The sequence below is a fragment of the Nelumbo nucifera genome, chromosome 7 (genome assembly GCF_055504915.1).
Source record: "Nelumbo nucifera cultivar China Antique chromosome 7, China Antique-T2T, whole genome shotgun sequence".
Lineage (NCBI taxonomy): Eukaryota > Viridiplantae > Streptophyta > Magnoliopsida > Proteales > Nelumbonaceae > Nelumbo > Nelumbo nucifera.
Window position 1 is genome coordinate 1384455 of NC_142655.1, and position 22531 is coordinate 1406985.

The following is a 22531-nucleotide window of genomic DNA, read 5'->3' on the forward strand; positions in this document are numbered from 1 at the left end:
TCCACATCATATAACTGAGAATAGCCCTTGGCCACTAACCGTGACTTCAATCGTTCCACACTGCCATCAGGAAGATGCTTTATTGTATAGACCCATTTACACCCATCAGTGTGCTTACCAGGAGGAAGGGTGGTGAGTTCCCACGTGTGATTATGTTGTAGAGTAGAGAGTTCTTCTTCCATGGCTTGCCACCACCCTGGGGAGGTAAGGGCTTCTTGTACAGTCTTGGGAATGGGAACCGATGAGAGTAATGATATAAACTTGCAATGAGAAGCAGAAAGGTGAGCAGTGGAAACATAGTCTGAAATGGGATGAGAAGTACAAGTACATTTACCTTTCCACAAAGCAATAGGGAGATCAAGATCTGAGGGAGAAGGAGCAGTAGCAGGATCTGTCGACAGGAGCTGAAGTGGAGGAGGGGCCGAAGCACTTCTGCAGGTATACACTTGAGTAATTGGCGGCCTCTCTGTAGTAGCAGGCATATGATGTGCATTTGCAGTAGGAATGGGAGCTACGGGAAGAGGATCCACAACCGGTACAAAAAGATGAACCACAGAGGGAGAAGAAGAGACCCCGACATCTGAGAAAAATGGAACTGATTCAAAGAAGGTGACATCAGAGCACACAAACGATATATGAAATTTTGGGTTATAACACATACCCTTTCTGAGTCCTCGAGTAGCCAAGAAAAATACACTTCGTAGCTCGAGCATCTAGCTTGTCTACTCCAGGCCCCAAGTGTTGAACAAAACAAACACAACCAAAGACTCTTGGGGTGAGAGGAAATGGAGACAAAGTGGGAAACAACACGAAGAAAGGGGATTGACTTCCAAGGATTGACATGGGCATCCGATTTATCAGAAAACAGGATGTAAGAACATCACTCCAAAAATTCTTTGGGACATGCATATTGATAATCAAGGACCGAGCAGTTTCAAGAAGATGTCTATTTTTCCTTTCAGCTACAATGTTTTGTTGTGGGGTATAGGCACAAGAAGTTTGATGAATTATTCTATGATGTTCTAGGTATTGCTGAAATGGTGAGGAGATGTATTCTTTGGCATTATCGGAGCGAAGTATTTTCATATGAACACCAAATTGAGTGCGTATTTCAGCATGAAATTTCTAAAAAATAGAGAACAATTCACTACGGTCTTTCATAAGATAGATCTATGTCATCCTTGAAAAATCATCAACAAAGATTACAAAATACTTAAACCCATTGTATGACATCACTTTAACTGGACCCCATACATCAGAATGAACTAAAGCAAAAGGACTTGAGACACGACTATCAATTCTTGGACTAAATGAGACTTGATGATGTTTTCCCAACTGACCTGACTCACAATCTAATGATGAAAGATGACTCAAGGAAGAAACTAACAGCTTCAAAGCCTTGAGAGAGGGATGACCAAGTCTGCAGTGCCATTGGAGAGGAGTAAGAGACGACTGAAAAGCCACTAGGAGGGCACCACCATCAAGGTAATACAAACCACCTGCTTCATGCCCTCCACTAATCTTCTTCCCAGTCTTGAGATCCTGAAACACACAAGAAGAAGGATAGAAGGTTACAGAACAATTAAGGGACTTGGTTAATCTGCTAACAGACATAAGGTTAAAAGGGAACTTAGGAACATATAAAACAGATGCTAAAGACAAGGAGGAGAAATCAACATCACCAACACCACAAATAGGAGATGTAGAACCATTAGCAAGTGTAACTGTCTGAGATGTGGAGGAGTGAGAAAGGGAAGAAAATACATCAAGAGTCCCAGACATATGGTCCGAGGCTCCGAAATCAATGATCCAGGGTGAGGCTTTGGAAGCTAAGCAAGTCATACCTGAATGGGCAAGTGTAGCTGTGTTCTGCTGAGATGTTTGAAGGAACTGCTCATATACTGCCCGTGGTATACTCACCATTTCCTGCCCGAAAGCACAAGCGAGTGTGGAGGGGGTTGGGGCAGTTTGCTGGCTTTCAGTAATTGTGCTACTACTCTTAGATGTAGCATGGTTAGCCCAAGTGTTGGGTGGACCACGCAAATCATAGCAGAAATTAACTGTGTGCCCCTCTAAGCCACAATGTGTACATTTTCTCTGAGCATTACTCCTTCCTTTTCCACGGCCTCCCCCTGACTCTCGGCCTCTAGTACGGCCACTAGCCCGGTTAAACATGTGTCCACCACAATTGCTTGGAGGGCCACTGCTGCCACCACCACTTCTACTTCCACGGCCACTCCCTTTAGTCACTACCAAACCAAATCTATCAAAGAAGGAAGAATGTTCCACCAGCTCAATGGATGTCCTCTTAAGACGGACAAAAACTTCTTCAAGTGAGGGGAGAGCTGATCCTCCCAATATCTGTGCTCTGACAGGCTCATACTCAGCCTTCAAGCCCACAAGAAACCTAGTCACATCAAGTTCATGTTGTTGTTGTTGGATCTGGACATCTGATGTTAGAGGGTGATACACATTTAGTTCATTGCGGATGTTCCTCAAACTTGCATAATACTCTTCTAAGCTTTGACTTCCTTGCTTCAAATTGAAGTACTCTTGGTATAACTGATATACCTTAGTTGTGTTGTCTTGTCCAGAGTACAACTTTTTAGCATGATCCCAGATCTCTTTGGCTGTTTCTAGGAACATGAAGTTCACACTAATCTTTGGTTCCATGCTGTTCCAAAGCCATGTCATTATCTGTGCATCATCTTGTTCCCAATCACTGAACCCAGGGGAATCAGAGGGAGGTTTCTCCTACCTCACATGTTTTACTTTCCTCTTGGCCTTCAAGAACACCTCCACAGATTTTGCCCACGGTACATAGTTCTCACCATTCAACTTGATGGATGTCATTTGAACACTTAGATAATATGGAGAAAGCATGATGCCGGTTTTGTTGTCATTCCCATCTATAGATGAAGCCATCTCAATTATTTCACCTTTGAATATACACCACAATCTCACACTCTTCACAAGACTTATCTCACTTATGATACCACCAACTCCACCTTCTTCAACTGCACATTACACACTACACTCTAAAGCTGAAATCATTCAGTCAACACATCAAACACTTGGACTGTACACCGCAGAACCATTTACCATCAACACACCACGGCTGAAATTACTTAGTCATTTCATCGAACACTTGTTCTTCATACTGCAGAACTGATTACACACAAGGTCTAGGGGTTCACTTTTAAGCATTTAGAATCATAGATATGTCAGCCAACACAACACAACCATCACCACAACACTGCTGTCGTGGACATCAGCAGTCTACTACTCTTCTTTCAGCACACATGCAAGCAAGAAAACAAAGGAACATGACTGATATGTGTATCAGTTTCACCCAGCACCACAACAACTAACTTTTGAAGCACAAAAGTTAGCATTCACAGTCCATTTCTGAACACACGACAACAGTGTCCATACCTGTATACGTCCAGCCCTCTTCGTACACTGAATAGAGGGTCTAGTATACCACAGCACCGGTCAGAGGCATTCTCACCTCCAGGCCCTCAAAACGGCAACTCCTTTTTAGCCCTTTATCGAGTCTTCAATCAGGTCAGTTGTAGGATGATGAAACCTACTGTGAAGCTGGCGGCGAACCCAGGAAGAAGACAGTAGCAAGAAAACACGAGACCTTAATGCTCTGATACCATGTGAATAAACCCTAGTTGATTCTAGGTCAAAGTAGAGAAGAAGAAAAAAGAAAGAAAAGAGAAAGAAGAAGAAGGAGAGAAGAAGAGTGTTCGGCCAGACTAGAAGAGAGAATGTGAAAAATCCCTCTCCTAGCCGACCCACTTGAATTTTATTCATAAAACTTAGAGTTACAAGAATGACAATTTTGTCCCTCATAGAAGATGAGACACATAACTTAAACTCAGATACAATAGACATTTTACTTTCAAGAAGATACACCAGAATGACCAAAATACCCCTGACTCGAGCATTCTAACATACTTAAACAATCTCCCCGTGCATGGTTTGGGAGATTTAGTGAAGTGGTGAAGAAGTTTGGAATGAAACAGTGTCAGGTTGATCATTCTGTATTCAGCTATGAATCAAATGCTAGGAAGATTCTCTTGGTGGTATATGTAGATGACATTGTTATCACAGGCAGTGACAGACCAAGAATTGACAGGTTGAAGACTTACTTGCATGATCACTTCCAGACAAAGGATCTTGGCAAATTAAGATACTTCCTAGGGATAGAGGTTGCAAGGTCCAAGAATGGTATTAATCTGTGCTAGAGGAAATATGTTCTTGATTTGCTAGAGGAAACCGGGTTGTTGGGTGTCAGACCAGCTGAAACACCTATGGAACTGAATGCTAGATTGGGTAGTGATACAGGTGAGGAGTTTGAGGATCCAGGAAGGTATAGAAGGCTGGTGGGTAAGCTTAATTACCTAACCACCACTCGACCTGATATCTCATTTGCGGTCAATGTAGTGAGTTAATTTAGGCAGAATCCGAGAATCCCACATTAGAAGGCAGTCCTAAGGATTGTGAGGTATTTGAAGGGTGTTCCAGGTCGTGGTTTGTTGTATAAGAGTGGAGGAAGTCTTGAGATAGAGGGATACACGGATGCTGATTGGGCTGGGTCCATATCTGACAGAAGGTCCACTACAGGGTATGCACTTTTCTTGGTGGGAACTTAGTGACATGGAAGAGTAAGAAGCAGACAATGGTAGCAAGAAGCAGTGCAAAGACTGAATATAGGGCTATGGCTCACACAACATGCGAACTGGTGTGGTTGAAGCATCTACTAGAGGAGATGGGATACTCGATTGACACTCCTATGAAGCTATACTGTGATAACCAAGTTGCAGTTCATATCTCCTCTAATCCAGTGTTTCACGAAAGGACGAAGCACTTAGAAGTGGATTGCCACTTTGTACGTGAGAAGGTGCTTAGTGGAGTGATAAGTACAGCACATGTGAACACAGGAAATCAATGGGCAGATCTGTTTACCAAAGGGTTGAATCAGGGAAGAGTGGACTACATATGTAACAAGCTGGGATTATATGACATATACTCACCAGCTTGAGGGGGAGTGTTAGAGTCAGCTGTACAAGGGTAGTACAGTCCTTTTATGTTTAGTTATATATGTATTGCTCTGCTGATGTGGCCCTCACTTAAGTGAGGGCACAATGGTAATCCTTGTATATCTTAGAAGAGTATAAATAAAAGAAGGAACAACTAGAGGTTTTGAGATTTTTCTCTCTAGTTCGGCTGCGACTTTTCTCCTTCTTTTTCTTCTCTTTCTCCCTCTCCTTCTCTCTCTCTCTTTTCCTTCTCTTTCTTCTGATCTGGACATATACGAACATCTAATCTGAGTTTTATCAAGTGGTAAACCAAGAAATGATAAAATAAAAACAAAAAAAACGCATCCCATGGATCAGGAATAAAAATGGCAAGATGCTAACTTGCTGTAATGAACATCCTAAAAGATGGGAAAGACCAAAAACTGCATGAATTGGAATGGTGAGAACACTTGAAGACAGATTATTTAATGGAAGATGTGGCTCACAATGGAAGGGAATAGAATAGGAATTCTGCAGCCTAGCCTGATGGATGAACATACTATATTTGGTTGCCACTTGTCACCCTGAGATTGGTCAAACTTGTCACAATTGAAATAAACTTAATGTTTTACCAAATACCTGTGCAACTGCCAAAATCCAGTGTTTGACTCCATCCAGAATTTGTCCCCACAAGCCTGCTCGTACCGACAGCACCACATTGAACCCCCCTCCCTAATGTTGGTAGTCACGGGAGTCGAATTCACATCTCTGTTGGGACAAACCAGCTAATGTACCGAGTGACCCCTCAATTGGCAGCCTAGGAAAAGTTTGATAAACCTTACCTGACTTCTCACATTGGGGAACTGAGCTCGTCATGAACCCAATGCAAGTCAAAACCAAATAATTTTGTCCCTTCTTTGTTGTTTCTTTTCTTTTTTTTTTTCATTCTGTTATTTCTGTGACCTGTCAGGTAAAACCAAATTGGCGTTCTGCTGACTAACCAAAGAAAAATTAAAGGGCACTCCGTCACTAAATGGGTGTGGTGCCAGTAGGGGTGGCCACGAGCCAAGCCTTTCATGAGCTATTCGAGCTCAACTCGTGAAAAGCTCAGCTCGACTCAGTTTAAACCGAGCTTCAAGCCCGATATATAGGCTAGTTTGTTAATCGAGCTGATAAATATATACATAATATTTTTATTTTTATATACATACATACATGTAGAGATTGTGAAATCTAGCCGCAGGGCTATTTTTGTACTTTTACTTTTCTGTGTTGTATAACTATTCTTTGTAATCTTTCTTTTGTACATTAAGGGCAGATTTGTCCTTTTACATTTTAATATAAATATATCTTTTAGGGTGTCGACTGACACAAAGTGTCACACCCACCAATCTACTGTGTTCTCTCCTCTCTCTCTCTCTGACCTTCGATCTGACTCTGGCATGGTATCAGAGCATGTCACGATCTGATCTGCAAGTAACTTCTTCATAACCCCTTTCTTCTATGCTACCTAGAGTACTCCCTAACAGTATTTGGGAGGCTTCAAGTGCTCTTGAATCCCTTCTCTGAGGCTGCATTCGATCAGAACTCTGCACTCTTCCTGGACTGTTGTGCCATTAGATTTCTCTTTTTTGTTGGATCTCCCTCCAGAGGCATTGGATCAAGCTGAAACTTTGCATCTAGTGTCACCCAGAGCAGATCTACTTATTCTAATTGGTTTTGTTTGAATCGGATTTGATTTAGAAGGGTTTTGAGCCACTTCTGAGTTTGGCATACCCTTGCAGTTTCCTTTTCTGGACATCGGCTGAAAGGTACTTCTTTCTTCCCTCTGTTTTGAATCCTACTCTTAGTGGTTTTCTTGCTCTTGTGATTCAATGGCATCAGAAAGGATAGAAGTTCTCCCTCTTAAGTTTAATGGTATGAACTATGCACTTTGAAATTTAATTTCCAATTTCATGTGGAGGCGAAAGGTCTCTAGGGATATCTAGATGGATTTGTAGTTAAACCTGATGATTCAGACATCAAAGGTCTTAATCAATGGAGAATTGATAATACGAAAATTGCATCATGGATCCTAGGATCTGTTGGAAAACATGGGGTTACTGGTTCAGATCTGAAAATAGAATTGTATATATTCCTAGGATTGTGGAAGGATTGATTTAGAAAGTTTTTTCTTTCTATTTTTTGTACTTTCTATTTTTTCTTCTTTCTATTTTTTGTACTTTCTATTTTTTCTTCTTTCTATTTTCTTTTCTTTCTATTTATTGCAGCATCTTACTGTATAAATATGTCCATTGGCAATAGAATGAAACATATCAGTATTCTACCATTCCAAAACATGGTATCAGAGCTCTAGGTTTGTCAACCTTGAGATTTTTTCGGCCTTCATTGCCAGTTTTTTGTGTTTTTCTCTTCTGGCCTTCAGTGTTGATCTGTAACCAGAAATGTTCCTTTATTCTCCTTTCCTGCTGGCCTTATTTTTCCTCCATTAACAATGTCCGACATGACTGCAACAAGTGCTCCCGTCCAAACCGATGAAGGAGCAACAAATTCTCATCCTCACACTGAATGGCCAGAATTACTTAAAGTGGTCACAACTAGTGTGTACCTATTTGAAGGGAAAAGGAAAAATTAGTCACCTCCTTGGAACAGGACCAAGGTTGGGCGAGCCAAATTTTGACGCTTGGGACGAAGAGGACTCCATGATTATGTCATGGTTGTGGAGTTCAATGACACCCGAGATCAGTGATACTTGTATGTTTCTTCCCTCTGCAAAGGCTATTTGGGATGTCCGACAAACCTAATCCAAAGCCCATGACGCTGCTCGTGTCTATGAGGTCAAAGTGAAGACTATGGCAGCCAAACAAGGGAGCAGGAGTGTTACAGAGTATGCAAATCTGCTGCAAAATTTATGGCATGAGCTTGATCATTATCGGGTTCTTGAGACAAAGTGCGCAGATGATGCTGTGATCTTGAAGAATTTTATTGAAAGAAATAGGGTGTATGATTTTTTGGTCGGACTGAATGCTGAATTTGATCAGGTCCGAATACAAATTCTTGGCAAAGAAGAAGTGCCTCCATTGAATGAAGTCATAGCCCTTGTCAGAGCTGAGGAAAGCCGTCGTGGAATCATGCTTGAGCCTAAAGATCCCGAAGGCTCAGCCATGGTGGCAAGGGGAGGAAGTTACAGTGGTTCAAAAGGTGAGAACAATCACAACTTGGCTCGTGACACAACCACCCGTGACTCTAACGATAACCTCTGGTGCACCTATTGCAAGAAGCCCAGACACACGAAAGATCGGTGCTGGAAACTTCATGGGAAACCTCCCACATCCAGCAAGGAATGGGGAAATTGAGGAGTTTCAAAAGGAGTTCAACAGGCCCATAATGTCTCCACAACCCCGCAGCAAGAACACTCAAGTCAGAGACCATTTAATGAGGAAGAAATTGAAAGGCTAAGGTGCTTCCTAAAATCCTTGAAACCAGGAAGTGGTTCTACCTCTCTTGCTCTCTCAGGTGAGTCTTTATCCCTAGGATTACATGCCTCGGCTAGTGTTTTTCCATGGATTCTTGATTCTGGAGCTACTGACCACATGACACCCTCTTCACTACATTTTCTCACCTATACACCTTGTCCTAGTAATAGAAAAAATTCTGTTGCTGATAGTTCTTTCACCACAGTGGCAGGGATTGGGAATATTCAAATTACCCCATCCCTATTACTTAAAAATGTACTTCATGTTCCCAAGTTATCCACTAGCCTTATCTCTATACATAAACTCACCCAGGATGTGAACTGCAATGTTGTGTTCTTCCCTTCTTACTGTGTATTTCAAGACCAAGTTTCGGGGAAGAAGATTGGACTTGCTAAGGAAAGAGATGGACTCTACTACTTTGAAGCAACCAGCAAACCATCTCACACTGTTATGCATGTCACACACGAGTCATTCTTATCTACCTCCAATAAAGATTTAATTTGGCGTCATCATTTCCGTTTTGGTCATCCTTCATTTCCTATTTTAAAAACAATGCTTCCTTCCTTGTTTAAAGGAATTGATGTTGAAACCTTTCATTGTGATGTTTGTGAACTTGCTAAGCACAAAAGGGTTTCTTTCCCAATCAGCAATAAAAGATCTTCAACTCCTTTTTATTTGATTCATTCGGATATATGGGGCCCTTCTCAAATTCCCAACATTACTGGTTCCAGATGGTTTGTCACCTTTATTGATGATTGCACTAGGGTCGCATGAATTTTTCTTCTTAAGTCTAAATCTGATGTGGGTACGATTCTTCCCAACTTTCATAACATGGTCCAAACTCAGTTTGGTGTGAGAATTAAAAGGTTTCGATCTGATAATGCTACAGATTATTTTAATCAAAATTTGTCCCCATTTTTTCAGAAAGAATGCATTGTGCATGAATCCTCCTGTGTTAACACTCCCCAACAGAATGGGGTAGCTGAGAGAAAAAATGGCCATCTTTTACAAACCACTCGAGCCTTTCTCTTTCAAAATCAGGTGCCAAAACAATATTGGGGGGAAGCTGTCCTTACTGCTGCCTACACCATAAATAGACTACCATCTAAAGTTCTTGACAACCGAAGCTCAATACAAGTCCTTTCTCAATTTTACCCTGATATTCGAGTCTCAAATAATCTCACACCAAGAATTTTTGGCTGCACTGCCTTTGTTCATGTCCATAATAAGGGAAAATTAGACCCACGAGCAATCAGGTGTGTCTTCTTGGGATATTCCCCAACTCAAAAAGGTTATAAATGTTATCATCCAGCCACCAGAAAATTCTACACCTCCATCGATGTCACATTTGAGGAAGGAAAATCTTTTTTCACTCAACCTTATCTTCAGGGGGAGCCCTCATTAATGGAAGATAAGGCCTCGGATCTACTCTCCCTAGATGTATTACCCTCCTCACAGACATTCAATCGTCAAGAATCACATCCCTCTGAGTCACATTCCTCTAAGCCCCACATTCCCGAGTCTCAACAAGAGTCAAACAACCCAACCATTGAACCAAATTCGGACACTGTTAACCCCACGAATGATGTGCATGATAATGTGAGATATATGTAGGTTTACTCTAGGAGGAAAAATCCAGATCCTCAACCTGTGCAAGTCCAAGATTCAACTCCAAACCCTAGAACTGAGGGATGCTCAGAACCTGAACCTACACCTTCACAGTCTGAGTATGAGTATGACCTACCTATTGCACTGAGAAAAGGAACCAAAGAATGTACCAAATGCCCATTGTACCCTTTAGCCAAATATGTATTATTCCAAAGATTCTCTAAATCCCATAAAAGTTTTTTAGCCAGCCTTAACACCATTCCAATTCCTAATACTCTAGCCGAGGCACTTTCTAATAAGGAGTGGAGAAAAGCCATGAGAGTGGAAATGGAGGCACTAGAAAAAAACAACACATGAGAAGTTGTGGATCTACCAAGAAACAAGAAGACGGTAGGTTGTAAATGGGTGTTCACAATTAAGTACAAATCTGATGGGTCATTAGAAAGGTACAAAGCACGCCTAGTAGCCAAGGGATATACACAGACTTATGGGGTAGATTATCAGGAGACTTTTGCCCCAGTAGCTAAAATGAATACAGTAAGGGTGTTATTGTCGTTGGCTGCTAACTATAATTGGGATTTGCAACAGTTTGATGTAAAAAATGCGTTTCTCCATGGTGATCTAGAAGAGGAGATATACATGGACATTCCACCGGATTTTGGAGAAGGCATTAAAGGGAACAAAGTTTGTCGGTTAAAGAAAGCACTATACGGTCTCAAACAATCTCCGAGAGCATGGTTTGGAAGGTTTACGAAGGTAATGCTGAGTACAGGTTACAAGCAAAGTCAAAGTGACCACACATTGTCTATCAAACACACAGCCTCAGGGGGAGTTACTGCACTATTAGTCTATGTGGATGATATAATCGTTACTGGGAATGATAAAAAGGAGAAGGAAGCATTGAAAAACTGCCTTGCCAGAGAATTTGAGATAAAAGACTTGGGGAGACTAAAGTATTTTCTCGGAATTGAAGTTGCACATTCTAAACAAGGCATCTTTATCTCTCAACAAAAGTATGTTGTTAATCTTTTGAGAGAAACAGGAAATATGGCATGTAAACCAGCTTCCACGTCTATAGATCCCAATCATAAACTTGGAGAAGCCCACAAGAATGCAAGTGTAGACAAGGAGATGTTCCAATGACTAGTTGGAAAACTCATTTATCTTGCACATACACGACCGGATATTGCATATGCTATAAGTGTAATAAGTCAGTTTATGCATAATAATCCTAAAGAAGTTCATCTGCAGGCTGCTCATCGAATTCTGCACTATTTGAAAGCCAATCCAGGAAAAGGAATTTTACTCAGAAGAAATGGGGGACTGACTCTTGGAGCATATATAGATGCCGATTATGCAGGATCTCCAGTAGATAGACAGTCCACTTCTGGTTACTGTACCTTCTTAGGAGGAAACTTAGTCACTTTGAGGAGTAAGAAGCAAAATGCAGTGGCTCGGTCAAGTGCAGAGGCAGAATTCAGGGCTATGGCACAAGGAGTGTGAATTACTCTGGTTGAAGATAAGTTTAGAAGACCTAAAGATTCCACGAGAAGAGCCTATGAAACTATATTGTGACAACAAGTCAGCCATCAATATTGCTCACAATCCTGTTCAACATGACAGGTAGAAGCACATCGAAATTGACCGACACTTTATAAAAGAGAAACTGGACAGCAAATTGATTTGCACTCCCTATGTGTCTACAAAAGGACAACTGGCCGATGTACTTACTAAAGGGCTCAATAGTACAGACTTTCGGAGAATTATAGCCAAGCTGGGAATGGAGGATCTCTATTCACCAACTTGAGGGGGAGTGTTGGAAAACGTGGGGTTACTAGTTCAGATTTGAAAATAGAATTGTATATATTCCTAGGATTGTGGAAGGATTGATTTAGAAAGTTTTTTCTTTCTATTTCTTTCTTTCTATTTTTTGTACTTTTATTTTCTCTTCTTTCTATTTTTTCTTCTTTCTATTTTCTTTTCTTCTATTTTTCTTTCTTTCTATTTATTGCAGCAGCTTACTGTATAAATATGCCAATTGGCAATAGAATGAAACATATCAGTATTCTACCATTCCAAAACAGGATCAGTTGAAACTGACATTGCAATCCCTATGAGAGGATACAGGACTGCCTTTGAGATGTATGAATATCTCGAGAGAGTATATCAACAATCAAACACCTCAAGACAGTACCAGATAGAGGTTGACATCTTCTCATATTATCAAGGAGAAAGAAAGGTCCAGGAGTATTATGCTGGGTTTATTAACCTTTGGATAGAATATGAGCTTGTACACATGGGAAATGATCCATCGGAATGTTGCGTGAAGTATATGAAGGAACATTTTAACAATAGGAAGATTATGCACTTCCTAATGCATCTCAGACTAGAGTCCGAAGTTGTTAGATCTAATATCCTGAGTCAAGGAACACTTCTTGACTTGGATACTATTCTTGGGGAAATTCTGAGGGCTGAAACCAAATTCGCCACATAGACTACTCTGGATGGAAGAAAGGAGTCCAACATTGATATTGTCTTCATGGCAACGAAACTAAAAGAAAAGGACTTCTCTAAAGTATAGTGTTATGAGTGTAAGGAGTTCAGGCATGTTATTTCCCACTACAAGAAAAAGAATACATGTACCTACTGTAAGTAGGTTGGCCATATTATCACTGAATGCCCACTCGACCTCAGAAAACAGTGGATCAAATCAGTAAAAAGGAAACTACAAGGCTAATCAAACAGGTGTAGATGGATTAGATGCAGTATCCTTCATTACTTTTGTGGCTGGCCAAAATGACACTTCAAGTGACATGTTTGAAGAACGAATTTGACAGCTCATGCCCTCGGTCATCTCTTCAGCCTTCTCTACTTTTGGTCTGTCTGGTAAGTCACCAACCTATTGTCCCTCACTGAATCATCTCTGGTACATTGACTCAGGATCCTCTAACCATATGACAGGGGCCACTTTTGGTCAGTGTCCCAAACCCCATCTTCCCAATAAACACATTGTTAATGCTAATGGTGAGAAATTAGATATACTGGGATGTGATGATTTATATTTATCTATTTCTAAGTCATCTCCATTTCATTTGTCTAAAACTTTATTTGTACCTAAGCTTACCACCAATTTAATTTTTGTTGGCCAACTTGTAGAGGAATGTAACAATGTCTCATTCACTTATGATGGTTGTTTGATACAGGACCGGCAAACTGAGGAGGTGAAGGGGAAGGGGCGTAGACTGGGAAGACTATTTGCTTTGGAATTTGAGAAGAATAAGACTGTGCCTGCTTCTACTTCGTGTTTGATTTCTACTACTTCTAGTTTTGAATCAGTTAACTGTAATAGTGACTAGCATTTGTGGCATAAACGCCTGGCCATCCTTTTTCTAAGAAATTCGATCAGTTGTTTGCTTCTGGTAGTTTGCCTATTTCTACTGTTTCATTTAAGATTGTGAATAAAGATTGCATCATTTGTGGTTTATGTAAGAGTCATATTTTGCTTTTTCCTTCTCATTTTGAGCATGCAACAGTTCCTTTTCATTTAATACATAGTGATGTCTAGTCGTCCCTAGTTGTCTCACAGCTGGGATATAAGTACTTTGTAACCTTTATTGATGGTTGCACTCGTTTCACTTGGGCTTATTTTCTTTGAAAGAAATCTGAAGTGTACATTGTATTTAAACAAGTTCATACCTATGTTACTATCCAATTTAATGCTCGAATCTGTGTGCTACGATCGGATTTAGGGGGAGAGTATATTGATGGGGATTTTCAAAATTATTTAAAACAACATGGAATTCAACCCCAAAAGTCCTATCCAGGCACCCCATAACAAAACGGGGTAGCAAAAAGAAAGAATGGGCATATCTTGAGTGTAGTCAAAACACTTCTACAGGATTCCCACGTACCCTCTTGGTTTTGGTTGGAGGCGGCCAGCACTGCTGTGTGTCTCATAAATCGTCTTTCGTCATCTGTTTTGAATAACTCCTCTCCGTTTCAATCTCTCTTTCACATACACTAGACCTATCCATGCTCAGGGTTTTTGGTTGTGCTTGTTTTGTCCACCTTCCACCTCATGAACGCACAAAGTTAACTACACAAGCAACTTTGTGTGCCTTTATGGGGTACAGTTCCGAACATAAAGGGTTCCTTTGCTATGATCCTTTGGTTCGTCGCCTTAGAATCTCTCGTAATGTAGTTTTTCTTGAAAATGTGTCATTTTTTGAACATATTGTGAAATTCCCAGCTCATTCTATTTCCTTGTTGCACAATTTTGATTCTACAGGTACCTCAGATATTCCATTATCACCTCTGTAACAACTTCAGACCTACTTCAGGAAGCAACAGCCTTCTTCAGCCTCCATTCCCCCCTCAGCTCTGCCTCCAGTTGCTGATCCGATCACTCCAGTTGCCTCAATAAGTGTTCATGACCTTCCTTTTGAACCCACTGCTCCCACTTTACACCATTCCTCTAGAATTTCTCGTCCACCTATCCGTTATGGTTTTCACCAGACCATAGCTCCTTTTTTGTTGCTTTATCTACCACAAACATTCACAGATTTTACCAGCAAGCTGTAGTAGAACCACACTGAAAAGATGCCATAGATTCTGAGATTCGAGTCCTTGAAAATGACACGTGGGACCTAGTCAAAGCTCCACTTGAGGCATCTCTCATAGGAAGATGATGGGTTTGTTCTATGAAACTAAAATCTGATGGAAGCGCAGACAGATACAAAACTAGGCTTGTTGCACAGGGCTACAAACAGGAATATGGAATAGACTATAAGGAAACCTTTGCTCCTGTAGCTAAAATGACCATTGTATGACTTTTGATGGTTGTATCTACAACCAAACAGTGGGCAATCCATCAAATGGATGTCAAGAATGATTTTCTCCATGGGGAGTTGAAAGAAACAGTCTACATGAAGCCCCCTCTGGGATATTATACAGACCCATAGCTTGTTGTCTAAAGAAATCTTCTTATGGCCTAAAGCAAGCTCCTAGGGCCTGGTTTGAGAATTTTAGATCCGTCATCACTAATGTTGGCTTTATCCAAAATTCTTCTGATTATTCCTTGTTCACCTTAAGGCGGAAGCAGAGAGTAACAATATTACTCCTTTATGTTGACGATATACTCATTACAGGGGATGACATAGAAGGAATTGCTAGACTACAACAATTACTCAGTGAGTCCTTTAAGATGAAGGACTTGGGGCCTTTGACATGCTTCTTGGGACTTGAAGTGAACAGAAATTCTCGGGGATACTTCGTTAATCAGCAAAAGTATGCGGTTGATCTTGTGAAATTGGCAAATCTTAGTGATTCTAAGATTGTGGACACCCCACTAGAACTGAACCTGAAACTCAACAAAGATGATGGTTCCCCTCTTGAAGATCCTACCCTTTATCGTCAGCTAGTGGGCAGTTTGATCTATCTCACCATGACTCAATCGGATATATCTTATGCAGTTCAGATAGTAAGCTAGTTTGTGTCTTCCCCAAGACAACCCCATTTATCTGCAGTTCATCGAATCATTAGATATGTGTGAGGCACCCTGTCACATGGGATATTCTTATCTTCCTCATCCCCTATTAATCTTATGGCCTATGCAGATGCTGATTGGGTTGGATGCCCTAACACCCGACGGTCCACCACTGGCTGGTGTGTTTTCTTAGGCAACTCTCTTATCTCATGGAAGTGCAAGAAACAAGCTACTGTGTCTAAATCTCCCACTGAAGCTAAATACAGGGCTATGTCTCCTGTGTGTAGTGAGATCATATGGCTTCGGGCTCTTCTATTTGAAATACTGAGCCATCATTGTTTGTCCCTTTCCATGCAGACAATATTAGTGCAATTAAAATTGCTTCCAACCCTGTCTTCCACGAGTGCACCAAACACATAGAAGTTGATTGCCACTTCATCCGCGATCTTCTTCTTGAGGGTACCATATCTCTTACTCATGTCTCCTTCGGGCTCCAACTAGCAGACCTGTTGACTGAAGCAATGACTCAGGCTCGGCATCTATTTCTAATGGACAAACTTATGCTTATTCCTAGGCATCAATTTGAGGGGGAGTGTAGAGACTGTGAAATCTAGTCGTAGGGCTATTTTTGTACTTTTACTTTTTTGTGTTGTATAACTATTCTTTGTACTCTTTCTTTTGTACATTAAGGGCAGATTTGTCCTTTTACCTTTTAATATAAATATATCTTTTAGGGTGTCGACACAAAGTGTCACACCCACCAATTTGTTGTGTTATCTCCTCTCTCTGACCTTCGATCTAACTTTGACATACATACATACATACATACATACGTACATACGTACATACATACATACATACGTACATACGTACATACGTACATACGTACATACATACATACATATAAATATATACATATAATAAATAATTTTATTATATATAATAATATTTTTATTTTTCATGTATAATAGTAAATAATTTTTATAATTCTTAATTTTTTGTCTACAAAATTTAAAAATATATATATTGTTATACATATAATTTTGATTTTTCAAAAAAAAAGCTTATAGTCGAGCTTGAACTTGCGAGCTATGAACCGAGCCAAGTCTCTAGCTCGAATCGAGCTCGAGCTCAAGCCTGATACTATTCCTATGAGCCGAGCTCGAATAGCCAAGTATTCAGCTCGGCTCAAATCCACCCCTAGCCCTAGGTGCCACAAGCAATTAGCCATCTGATTACAAATAAACAAAGTTGTTTACCTGTTTCTTTCCATCTCAATATAGGTCTCAGTCCTTCAGAGGTCAACTAGAAAATAGGCTGGATAGCAGCAAGAGATCAGAAGGATAGCAGACAAATCCCACTGATCAATTGTTCTTTCTCTGTCATATATCATTTTAAAAGGTTTTGAAGGGATTCACTAGTTCTAACTGGAATGCTAGAACCTATAATAAAGAGAGATGATTTGATAAATTGGTTTTAAAATGGCTGGCTGCTATATAAGTTTGATGAAGATTTAAGTGCCTGAAATTAAAAGCCTGGTAGACTACCAATTAACAAAAGATGCTTTCACTAAGGCCATGTTTGGTTTGAAGGAAAAGGTATGGAAAGGAAAGGAAAGGAAGGGAAACATGTATAAACCCTTACCTTTTCCTTCAAACAAACACAGCCTAAGATCCTTTTCAAACAGTGGAAACCACTAAGGGGGTGTTCAACATGGTTGGGTTTTGTTTTTGAAAACAAAAACTGCCACATCAGCAACTAGAAAGAGAGACCACATCCACAACACATCCCAACCGTGTATTAGGAACATCTCCCAGTGACAAGTACGGGAAATGTTCCCAATGCACGCTGAGATGTGCATGTGAGGCACCTGTGGGGCACAGATGTAAACTCCTAGAAAGATGATAAAGTACACTTCCTTTCATGGATAAGCAAGGAGTATCTTTAATTCTGTTGGGTGGGCAGAGACATTGAGATACACTATAGCTGGGTGAAGAGGTCTGCTAACTCACTTGCAGATGGGCTGGCCAAGCAGGGGGTGAATAGGGAGGCTATTTTCTGGGCTAATTTTTGAACTTCTGTCTTTGTATTCTGTTGTAGGGGAGTTAAGTCTTTTCACCTCCCCCGTTGTATCTAAATCTTCTTAAATTTTCACATCATTAATAAAGTTTTACTGTTATTGATAAAAAAAAGGAGTATCTTCTTTCTCGTTACAAAGTCAGCATTGCAAAAGGAAAATCCTTTGGACGAAAGTATTTTGTCAAGCGCAATAAAATAGGATTTGGTATTTAAAAGAACTAGTTGGGATTTCATGGATTGACCTTCACAACTATGCATCGAAAAAAGGACTTAAATCTCAGGTGCCACAAGATGAGCCTTCTGGAATTGAAGTAATCAGAAACCATGACAAGGCATCTTTCTCTCAAAATTCTTAGAGCTACAAAGTACTATCTCAGGTACATTTACAGGAAAATTCACATTAGACCTAAGGTATGTACTGACACAGAAATAGTTTATTGAGCTCAGTCTAATGTTGAATAACTTCTCAACTTGCAAATATATTAACATAAAAATTGCAAATATGTTCCGAAGCTGTATCCTTTACATGTATATCATACCAAACTCATTTCAAATCCACCTTCCTGTTGCCAACAATTAAATGATGAAAAAAAAAACACAAACCGTTCCCCCCCCAAAAAAAAAAAAAGAAAAAGAAAAAGAAAAGAAAAAACAAAAGGTCTTTCAGAGCCTCAAATATAAACTATGTCTTCTCCTACTTTCTTGACAAGATGAATGGTAAGGCTGCATTTGACATTCCTTATTTTAAGGACTTATCTCTTTTTGCAGTTAAAATGCCCCTATGAACACTGAGTTTTTAACTACAAAAAGGAGATAAGTCCTTAAAACAAGGAATGCCAAATGCAGCCCAAGTCTTCTCATATTAGCAATCAGAAAAGAGGCCATTCTCCATTTTTTTTAGAACAAATCAAGAACCTAATGATTCCAAGCAAAGCATTAGGATATAATTCTAAGGTGCCTTTATCAATATGGAATTGCAGAGCAGTGCTACTGTAAATGCAAGGGAAGCTCACCATGGCAACAGATCTGGATAGTGAAAATGGATGCAGTAACTGCTAGTGCTTGTGAATTTTAAAGCAGCATCAACAAGCAGGGTGTATGTCAACAGACTGGTTACTTCACAACAGTGCCTTTAGTATGGTGAATCATCAAAAATGAGAAACCCTATTCTCTGGCTTCAAGTTGGCACAGCTGTAGTATGGGTATGAATGAGATCTTTGTGGAGGGATGCTTGGGAAGGTTGGAAGATACAAATGAAGAAATGCAGATAAAAACTCAAACGAAGTTATACAGTACCATTGAAAGGTCGATTGGTTATCAACAACTAGTAGATCTCACATGTGAAGACTAAACCACCAATGATCCCAACCATCCTATAAGGATTTCCTATCTCCTCTTAACTCCTCATGGATTTTTTTCCACCGATTTCACAGCTGCAGTACAGGTATGAATGAAATCTTTGTGGAGGGATAGCTTGGGAAGATTGGAAGATACAAATGAAGAAATGCAGATAAAAACTCAAACCAAGTTATACAGTACCATTGAAAGGTGATTGGTTATTAGCAACTAGTAGATGTCACATGTGAAGACTAAATTCAATGATCCCAACCATCCTATAAGGATTTCCCATCTCCTCTTAACTCCTCATGGATTTTTTTCCACTGACTTCACACACTTTGCAGTGACAAGAGAGACCAAAGACAGGAAATCCATTTGTCTCAAACATTCAAGATGATCCATTTCCATGGAAGCTTCCATCCATTAAGTTAATTTATACCCACTGACAGCAAAAAAAAGGAGTAAAACAATCAGCCTGTGGGCATGCATCAAGTTAGACAAGGTTACCATGGAAGCTTCCATTTTTAGGTAAGTAAGTCCATTCATTTAAGTAAACCAAGAGAATCCAATACATTGAAGCAGAAAACCCAAAACCAAGAGAGTCCAATATTCAGAGTGGCAAATCAGATAGCCTCTGTAGACATGACAAGATTGCATAAATGCCCAATTCAACCAAATGAGCTGCATAGCCTTTGCTCCATTTTGGTTTTATGTTTTTTGAAAGAAAACAAAAGAAGTTAATTTGTTTTGGTTAATTAGTATCTCTTCCATTCAATTGAGCTAAATTAGTTTGGGGTATTTATTACTAAATTAACTTTTAATTAAAAAAGCTTTTGATGAAACAAGTTCCTGAATCCGTTGTGATGATTGACGATGGACAGTATTAAAGAAAAATGCTTGATGATGGACAGTATTAAGGTATCTCTTCCAATTGACACTACAGCACTGAGAGAATGTGATGATTGGATAAATCAAGTTCCAGGACAAAGACTGAAGTCTCTCCCTCTCCTCTCATTTCTCTTGGGCAGAAGCCACCTGCTTCTTTTCCTCCTCTTTTTCTTATAATTTTATACCTTCAACCCAAAGCCAATACATTAGGAGAAATGACTATTTTATACACTAAGCACAATTAGAGGCGGGTAAGAGATATTAAATAAAAAGAAACTACCTTAGTATATAGTGCTAAGATATGTGAAAATAACCAATATCTGGTCTATCCTCCTATAACCCAATCATCGGAACCAACCCCTTTAAGGGGCCATATTCTATCACCTATAACATGTCAAATAATGGGGTATCTTGATGTAATTTTTTTAATCTACTTTAATACAATTCCTTACTTTACAGTTAAAAAAATGTCAAATAATGGAAGCCAGATTAACCTTATTTCTGAAACTACATCTGTTAACTAAAACCAAAACTGTTCTTCCGTGATAAAAAGAAGAGACCTTGTTTGGTAATTCATTTAGAAAAGACCAAATGGTGCACAACTTATCTATTTATAATTTCATTCCGAGTTACATGACCCCCTAACCCTAACATCTATTTTGTCTCTGCATAAAGAACGCTTATAAAGTATGTGAACATATATACGAAACCCTATTTGAGAGAGAACTTCTACTATCTCTCCCCTTCATTTTTATTTACAATTGTGCCCAAAAACATTTGACCTCTCCCCACCCCTTGCATTGCTAGCTCATCTGCCATGCCATTGGCAGTCCTCTGCACCCATCTAGTTTTCACTTCTACATCTCAAGTCAACCACCTGAACTTTTTATCTCATTTCTATAGGACCATAATGCTGCCTCTCTGCTCTGCAGCAACCACCCTATCACCAATTTTGAATCACCTTCAATGACCAATTTCTTCATGTTCATATTCCTTGCCCATAGCACGCCTTCCATTACAGCCATAACCTGAGCCTGTAGTGAGTCTCCTGCCCCAATTGGGCCTAAAAACAATGCAACAACAAGCCCATTCTCATTTCCAAATGCCAGAAGCTCTTATTCCACCATTCTACACTTACAACTATTTCCTGCTATTACAGTCTATCATCTAAGACCCCATTGTGAGTCTCAATCATGGTGAGAGAATAATAAAGAGGTTTGCATACTTCATTAAAAACATTATTCTTGAAGATTATATGGGAAGCTATATTTACATACTTTATAAATCTTTGAGGCTGTTTGAGGTGCAGCTATGTTTTCCAAAGGATTAAAAGGCTTTATTGTGGAGATGGCATCTAACTGGTTTGTCTAGAAAAGGGAAGGTTATATGGGAAGTGATAGCGGCAGCAGTGATTTGGTCAATCTGAACAGAGTGAAATAAGAGATATTTTGAAAATAAATACAATACTGAATATTTGGGGGAAGAATATACTCATGAGTGGCAGTACACACACTTTTCAAGAATATATCATACATCTCTTTTTTCTGTGGTAGTAATCTTTTTTGTATCTAGGTGATTAAAATTGGGGTGTACATAGAGAATGCTATTCCCCGCCCAGTGCCTTACTGTGCAGGGCTTTGTATATGTTTTTTGTTATCAGTTTAATGCAATACTAAAAAAAAAAGTGAAACATTCTTCTTGAAACTAAAAAAAGTCATTTTAGTTACTAACCACAGACTTTTTTATCAGTTATAGTAAATTTAATTTATTGAAGTACGTATTGGGAAGTTGTATAATCAAGAGCCAAGTACCCCATAAAGGTAGCTGGTGTAGGCTAGCTGCCTTAAGCGTAATTTTGCATAAGATAAACACCACTCTGGGGGATTTAGACCCCAATACATTTGGCTTCTGTTTACCCCTCATTTTGCTAAGCCATCAGCAAAGAAAAAAAAAATAGCTGATCTTGGAGTACAACAGTTAGCCATATGATTTCCTTCAATGTGTCTATACTATTGTTACCCTGCTTCATTACTTAGTCATCTTATAATCACATGAGAGTTCCCTTTCAACCAAAATTTCCTCGTGCATTGGCTTTTCCAGCCATAATCCATGTAGAACAGCCAATTTTTCAGAGTAGAATCATCATAACTAACAGTTCCTTCACTTGCTGGATCGGAAAAAGATTTCAAGGGGCCTTGGTATACGAAAGGTTCTGTCAATATATTCTCTTCTATGGTTTTGGTGATTTAAAGAATTGGGGGGGGGGGTGTGGAGACAGGTCATTGCAGCAAAGTACAGCATTAGTAACAATGGTTGAGATGCCAATATCTCAAACTAAAGTTAAAGCTATTCAGTTTGGAGGGGAATATATAAGGCTTTCCCACACTTCATCAAAGGAGTTAAATATATTAGAGCAGTTCAAATGACACATAGTTGCTTTGGGTGTATTAGTTTGATATGCCCAAAAAGGGCAAAAATTATATTTACTCCAAATAGTGTGAAAGGATGGTTATGTCCCTCACATACAAGAGAAAGACAAATAATGTACAATATAAGGTACAAACTATATACAATATATACATGGTCCCACTAGGGGAATCACCCCATATCTTTACACCCCCCTCAAA

The 22531-nt window shown here is 39.6% G+C and overlaps 1 protein-coding gene across 13 annotated transcripts in view; it reads right to left on the bottom strand.

Moving 5' to 3' along the window:
• The window catches only part of LOC104597665 (Tetratricopeptide repeat (TPR)-like superfamily protein), a 40301-nt gene that overhangs the window by 10474 nt on the left and 7296 nt on the right, over positions 1 to 22531 (bottom strand). The window contains exon 2 of one of the 13 annotated variants that reach the window (XM_088891717.1): positions 1341 to 1542. The exons of the other annotated variants lie outside the window; for them this stretch is intronic. The gene's annotated coding sequence lies outside the window, so the exon portion shown is untranslated. The remainder of the gene's footprint in view (positions 1 to 1340; positions 1543 to 22531) is intronic. 13 annotated transcript variants of the gene reach the window in all.